This window comes from Hakea prostrata, chromosome 5 (genome assembly GCF_041222555.1).
Source record: "Hakea prostrata isolate BN-2017 chromosome 5, UWA_Hpros_2, whole genome shotgun sequence".
NCBI classification, from domain to species: domain Eukaryota; kingdom Viridiplantae; phylum Streptophyta; class Magnoliopsida; order Proteales; family Proteaceae; genus Hakea; species Hakea prostrata.
This window is the reverse complement of record NC_142604.1, coordinates 25,983,548-25,991,105: the sequence shown is the minus strand read 5'-3', so window position 1 is coordinate 25,991,105 and position 7,558 is coordinate 25,983,548. Positions and strand designations below refer to the sequence as shown.

Below are 7,558 nucleotides of genomic sequence, written 5' to 3'. Positions count from 1 at the left end.
TACCTCAATATCTTATTTCCTATCTTGGATTTAATTAAAGAAAGAAAAAGAGGAAAAAGAATTATATTCAGAAAGAAAAAGAGGAAAAATCCCGTTTTTGAATGCCTCTGTCCAGTTTCGATCAAACCCTTCATCAAACGGTCATCCGATGTCCAATCGTGCTGATTTTTGGAGGAGAGCTTCAAGACTACTTAAACCTCAAATCCAATGGTGGAATTATGCATCTGATCTCTCTAAGTCGGCGCGATTAGTACGTTAAAACCCTAATTGGCTGAGTCAGATAGAAACCCCGAGTTTTATTCAAATTCAGCCGTGCTTCATATCTCATGTAAACTCTATAAAAGGAGAGCATACTCCATCAAAGGAGAACATGTTCTAGAGCTTAGTAGAAGCATTCTTTCTTCAATTTATTTAGGCTATCTTTAGTTTTCTTTGCTTGCATTTGTGAGATTTTAATTTCTAGATTGAATGTTTAGGTTTAATTTTTTTTTATGTAATGCAATTCAAGTTCAAGTTTCATGTTTCATTCAAGTTTTTAGATTTGTTTTTCTCTGGGTCTAGCAATTTCAGATTTAGATAATTTCATATCTAGATCTGGTTGTTAGGGTTGGTTGAGATTCGAATCGTTTGTTCAATTCGCAAGTAAGTAACCTTCTTTATTAATCTTCTCTCCTCCCTCCATTCCCGCTTCTATCTACCCCTCCATATTCTTAATTTATGATTTACTTTCAACATTATTTATTGTTCTCCCTTCCCCTGGATCCTTGATCAGAGATGCCTACAGTCGTGCCTCTCTTTGGTTAAGGTTTCCATTTACTTTCTACAATTTACTTTCTGTTATTTACTTTCTGCAATTTACTTTCTGTTATTTACTTTTTGTTATTTACTTTTTGCAATTTTCTTTCTGCAATTTCCTTTCAACACTGTTTATTGTTCTCCCTTCCCTTGGATCCTTGATCAGAGATGCCTACGGTCGTGCCTCTCTTTGGTTAAGGCTTCCTTTTCCTTTTATTGCTTTGTTTATTGCTTTGTTATTTACTTTCTGCACTGGTTTTTTCTCTTTAATATCCGTTCCCCCGATCAGTGGACTGTAAGCTATGGCAAAAAGGGTCCACGGTCAAAGTCATTATTATTATACTCCCCTTCCCTTGATCCAGAGTTGACACTCGGATCACTTCCCTTTTCCTTTTATTTTTATTATTCACATTTTTTTCCTGTCTTTTATTTTGGATTGATTGTGTTTAATTTATTTTTCGTTTCAATTCGATTACATTAGATGTATAGATTAGGATCATTTAGTTTAGTTAATTAGTTAACAAAAATTGAATCATTCCACTCTCGCATTACAATTAAGAAGTTGAATCAATTAAACTTTGCACCTTTCATCTTCTCTTATGCCAATGCTTCGGAGACACCAAGCTTCAATTTTGAACTCTGGAGACACGGTTGTTTGTGATGATATATCCGTCAACAATTACATGCGTTTGTTATTAATGGAGGTTAGGTGAAAATGTTTGAAAAAACTTGGAGAGGTTGACATGGCACAACATACCTTCCAGATTGCGGGTGAATGGCACAGATTCTTGTTCCGGCAAAAAGCGTCAAGAAATCAACAATTTAAGATTATAGATCTCCAATTTTGGCTTGGATCTAATCTTCAAGATGGATTAAGGCCACTCCATATGCCTTTTGTTTGATGCATTTTCTTATAATTAACTAATTGTTAATATTTTTATTATCAAAAATATTTATTATAATTAATTTGATTATTGGGGTGTTTTTCTTGTCAATTTTTATTATCATTTTCTAACAATTTTTAATTTTGAAATACCAAACTTATTTTTCATTTCATAATTTATTCTTGATAAAAGTCACCAAACTGTTTTTTATTTTTATCCCAAAATGAATTATTGTACTCATTTATTTTAAATAGTCATAATAGAGAATGAGAATTGATACAAAAAAGAGCTCAGATACCAGGAGAATCTAAATACTTGGCAACACTCATCTATTTTCTTGCTCTAACAATAGAAGCATTCTAGCCTATGTACAGAATCTCTACATGGAGAGACGATTCTTCATCTGAGAACAGCGAGTCACACATGAAATGGATAGAACTTCAACAAAATTGCACAACAATAAAAACCCCAATTTCTCCTCTCTCCCCCTTTTACCATCAACCACTGTTGTTTTGGTTAAAGCAAAAAATCCGATTAATAGTAAATGATAGATCCAGCGCCTTGCTAGTCTAAGTTCCTATAACCGACCAAGTCTTCCTAGAGAAGGCAAAGCCTTAGAAACTGTCAAATATAACTCGATAATCAATCTTCTCAAATGAATCCTTTTGTTGTTGACTCACCATTAAAGAACTGGCATATTCCTCTTCCCTCCACAAACTCGATTTTAAAAGCATTGAATCTCCCCTTTCTATCCTCACAATCCAAGAGCGACTTTTATAGAGTACTCGTTCTCTAGGGATCTAAATCTTCCCTTTGAAGTAGTCGAGGGTTTTGTAGGATATGGAAAATTGCAGGTTAGCCTGTGTCTTCACCTTGATGGGTCTCCTTAGAAACACAAATGCAGTTTTATATATATCCTGATCTTTCACAATCTATTTCAGATTGGTTTAATTTGTGATAGCAACATTAATTCCTAAGAGTGTTTATGATTACCAACAGAAAACAGTGTTGTGTTTCATAATGAAAGAACTAGACTCAGATAAGAACCTCTATGCAACTTCAGGACTTCCTGGAAAACAAAATCAAGCTGGCAAGAATGATATATACTCAGATATGATCAAGAATGGAGTAAAATACTAGAGTTTTGTTACAGCTAAGCTAAACATGATATATTCCCAGTAGAAATTTTGTTAACATTGTCAGTCCAAATACATTTAGCGAGAGATGGATACTGGATTAAATGGTTGCTCCATTGCAGATCCTGACCAAAATGGAACAAATAAGAATAAATCTCTGGCTATCAACGTGTAAGAACATTACAATCAGATGCAAACAGAGTTCTATCATGAGAGACTCTAATGTAGAACCCAATAACTGAAACCAACCAAACAAATGGGCCCAATGATAGCAACTATAAATTTTATTTTTGCATGGTCAAAAGAAAATAAACATTACTTCATATCTAGTAGTTATAAGAATGTCTGTCCAAGAACGGAACTGAATCTGTTCTTTTTTTTTCAGGGAAAATGTGTTTTACTGAATCAGTTCTGAAACTCACTAATCGATAATGGAGCAAATTGTTTAGGCACCCCAAAACAAAGAGCTTAATGCACTGCTACCCTTTTTTATATTTCATAAGCACAGACACCCCAGAGTTGGACCTGCATTGAACACATTAGTCCAGTCCGTTAGTATCTTTTGTTAAATCACCGATTGAGGTTATTTTAATTCCAAAACTACCCTGATTATGTATGAAATGACCATAACACCCCTACCCTACTCTGTGTTGTCTTCTTCCTTTCTGTTCATTCTCTAAAAATCTGATCTCTAAAAATCTGATCTGCCAAAACCCTAGCTTTGCAAAGGCAATGGCTGCCCACTCAGGCTGGAATGAGGACCACTTCAACTGTTCAATCTCAGCCTCAGCAGTGGAGGCAAGGATGGGATAGAGTCCAGCCTCAATGGACTGGCCCATGGAGGAGATCCCAAATCAAAGCTAGAACTGTTGCCCACGGTGCAGATATGAAAAGAGTTGTGCGGAGCCCGGGCCAAAAAAAAGTGTCTGGCTCAAAGCTCTCACAGATGATGGAGTGCTCCTTGTCACACAGGTTAAGAACTCTAACAAAAGCGTGGGCAGAGATGGAGGCAAAGACAAGGATGGTGCCCCAAGCGATGCTGTAGACCTCATAGTGGTCGACGAGTTGAGTATCTATGGCCTTGCTCAATGTACCAGATGGTGTCAATGTTGGAGGTGCCAATACAAACTTGGGCTCCGCCTCAGTGATGATGCAGTGAGGGGGTGAGTGAGGAGGGAGAGAGCTTATGGAGGGGTCGAGAGACAGAGAGGCATGAAGGAGATGACTTGTGAGTGGGATTCTGAGAATTTTTATCCTCTTTCTTTTCTTATTGTGTCATCTTCTTCAAATTCCAGAGAATTTGAAATCATTCTGAAGCGTCACAGTTATGTAGCTGCTGTACCCGACCTAACCACTTCTCTTTCTGAAGACGATGAGTCCTGCAAGAAAGGTTAGACACGGGCCGGCTAGAATACCGGGCAACCGCCTCTGATGGCTTAGTCAGATAGTGAACAGGTTAAGATCCCGTGCAAGAATTACACAAGACTTTGTTCAGAATGTATTGGATGCTTAGCGGAGGGGAGTGTCTTGGTATTTATACTGTAAGTGTTACATTTTCTGTATTTGGTAAGTTTACCCGACGAAGGCTGTTGTTTCTCTTGGGGTTATGCTTCCTTGTCGCTGGTCCCACTCGATCGGTTATTGAGTTGACCTTCCCAACTGAGAGCAATTGCCATGTAAGTTTGGCGTACGGTTATGCCTCGATCAAGACGGTCGGTTCCTATCCCGACTGCTTGTCATGTGGAGCCCTGATCAGGTAGGAAACTTCTGTATCACATTCCTTTACTGCAACTCGCATGTTTTCCATTTCTTGAATCTGTTTGAGCTTTTACCTGGTTTAAAAATCTAAAACCAAAACCATTTTGTCTTCTTCTAAGGTTTTTGAGTTTCATCAGATGATTAAGCAAGAATGATTCAAATTCTCATAATTTCAGCAACGCTCTATGTACATTTAAACACTTTCGAACCCTCTGTTTCTGCTCCTCAGATATTTTAGAAATTCTCTCTCCTGTCCATGCATATGCCAATTATTTTGCTTGGTATTGCCTAGAAATTTGCTGTAAAGTATGCTGTCACGCATCACATTAGCGCTGCAGCAGTGTATTTTGAGTCTCTAGTAGAAGGTGTAGTAGTCTTTTTGTCTATAGTCCTAACAGGTCTAACAGTTTAAAAGGAGACGTGTTTATAAAACTTAAAATGGGGGTGTCAATGAATAAAGCTTCTTGTTTTGCGGTGCCATTGCAATTGTTCTTGATAATATGCATTCCATGATGGGTAGTAGCTAGGAGGAGAGTAGGAGCTTCCTTATTAGTTGAAAGTAGAGTCTAAAGTGAGGTGTGATGTTAAACCTCAGAAAAAAGGAGTAGTGATTGACATCACTTGGATGCCCACAACGGTTCAACCAAAGAGCAGATATGAGAATACTAGTCCTCTTGTAAGGAAGTCCGAGGTGTGCATCAGCACAAAAAAGAGCAAATGCAACTATGGGGACTCTACTCTGATTGGTTATTCAAAGAACCACATTCTAGCAAAGGGAGAGCAATCAGTTGGGAGAGACCATAACACAACTATAAGTGCGTGGGGGGGGGGGGGGGGGGGATTGACAAGATGATAAATCTATCAAAAATAGACCTCGACTCTTGCAATGGACAACAGGAGTGTTAATATTATGTAACCTGGTGATGTTGGATGGAGAAGCCAAATAATGAATAAAAGTGCCAATGGATACACTGAAGCAAAGTAAGCAACATAGACAATCTGAGGTGTTCTGCAACCTGGTGATAACTAGAGTGACAATGAATACATTGAAGCAGACAAAGTAAGCAACATTCAGTGGTTCATAACTATTTTGATTATTACTTGTTACCATACATGGGAGGGCAGAAATAGGAAGGTACTCTTGGGCACAGAGCTTACCCCAAAGTCTATCCTCTCTACCACTTCTTATCGGATCTCTTTACCCTTCCATAATACTGACTCTCATGAAGATACCATTCCCATCTTAACCACTGCTATAACTTTGATTCAATTCCATGGCCTTCATACTGATGAATGCTCTTTATGGCTTGCAGGAGTACGTAATCCTCAACTAAGACAATTCGGCTGGATATTTTGTGTAGTACCGTCATGGTTCCATTCTGTTTTCTCATCAGGGAAGCTCGATAGGAGAGGGTGTTTTGGATGCTGCTGTTGATGCCCTCTTTGTTGCTCTATCATCTGATGTTTTTAACACTTATAACCCCTCTCATATTATCACAAACTGTAGGCACCTCCGTAATAGATTACCTACACCTAGCCAGCCTAGGCCATATCATCTGACCCCCAAAATTTTGCATCTTGTAAAAAGGGGTCTCCCAAGTAATAAGTATGTGGATGACTACTATACTTGTATGTCACTATCAACAAACCACACTGCGATGTCACTAACCTAATGTATGTTTTGTCTAGTCAGGTAATACATGCAGTATAAGACAGCATCTAATATCTAACAGCAAAGCCATAGAAGAGGTACAGTAGTGGAACTAAATTGTCTTTTCTACAGAAATTTGAATCAGTCCTTGATATTGAAAAATAGAGTAACTGCAAAAGCAGGACATACTACCAGGGACAGCCCTTCCAAAATTTAATTACCATCAAGTTCATTTTTTTCCCTCCCTCTTTTTTTGGCATTATGCCAATACCAACGTTTTCAAGAAAGTAAGTTGAGTTCTTCCAAGTTTGTATCAACGCCTTACTGTAACAACTAGCACTAATCAACTGGTTTTAAACTATCACGAAAGAATTAGTATCGAAAATAGGTCTACCTACCTGCTTGAACCCATCATGGCTGTCTCTATGAACCAAAAGGCTTGAATGAGTCCTAAATTAAGGTCTTGGCCTTCTCTTCTGAACTGGGTATGCAATTAGTCACATATGCGAGACTAATTAGTGGATATGCAAAAAATAAATATATAAATCAAAAAGCAAAAAAGCCTAAAATATCAATCGTAGCATAACTTTATAGCCAGTTCACAGAATTCTCTACCATCACTGATTCGCTCACTTGGAATCCAAAAATATGCAACAAATATGAGTAGACTGATCATAGCAATAAGCTTTAACGTCGTCAAACAAATAAAAACTGCTCACTCCAGACCTTAAAAAGAAGTTACCTCCTAATACTCGAATGGATTGAGATACAGACTACGACACCTACAATAAAATGCAGAGAAAGAACGAAAATCCCACACACACAAAGTGCATATAAGATTTATCTGGTTTGGCAAAATCGTTTACCTCAAACCGCGTGAAATCAGAAGGCACAAAGTCAACAGAGAAACTGCAATTAATCTTCAAAACTAGCATTGTGAGGTTCTCCGGTAAAGAGAACCTCTACAAAAATTGGCGTATGCCGCTTTCTGCGGTGTGCACACGGTATTCTTTAGTAAAAGGCGAAAGAATAGTTCGCTCTGTGCTCGCCGCGCGGCTGCGTGATTTTCTAACGAAGACAAGTGCTTCTCTAAATACAGTCTTGGAGGATTGAATTGCCTCTTGTTTCCGATGTGGGACAAATTCTTAATTCTCTCTTTTCTCTCTGGCTTTTCCCTGTGGAAACGAGGGCACTAGTTTGGGAAGCATATCTGAATAATATGTAAGAACCTGAGAGGCCTCTCACTCATCGGTACGAAAACTCATCCCACATAGAATACTCAAGCTCTCGTCTATACTCGTACTCGCTGACATCAAAGTATGGTTTTCATATTA

General features: G+C 38.1%; 1 non-coding gene across 1 annotated transcript; it reads right to left on the bottom strand.

Annotated features, from left to right (window-relative positions):
• Nucleotides 1-7,164: 7,164 nt before the first annotated feature.
• LOC149015756 (U5 spliceosomal RNA) lies at nt 7,165-7,282 on the bottom strand. The gene has a single exon (XR_016173853.1). It is a non-coding gene; the product is annotated as a U5 spliceosomal RNA (small nuclear RNA).
• Between the last annotated feature and the right edge of the window lie 276 nt (nt 7,283-7,558).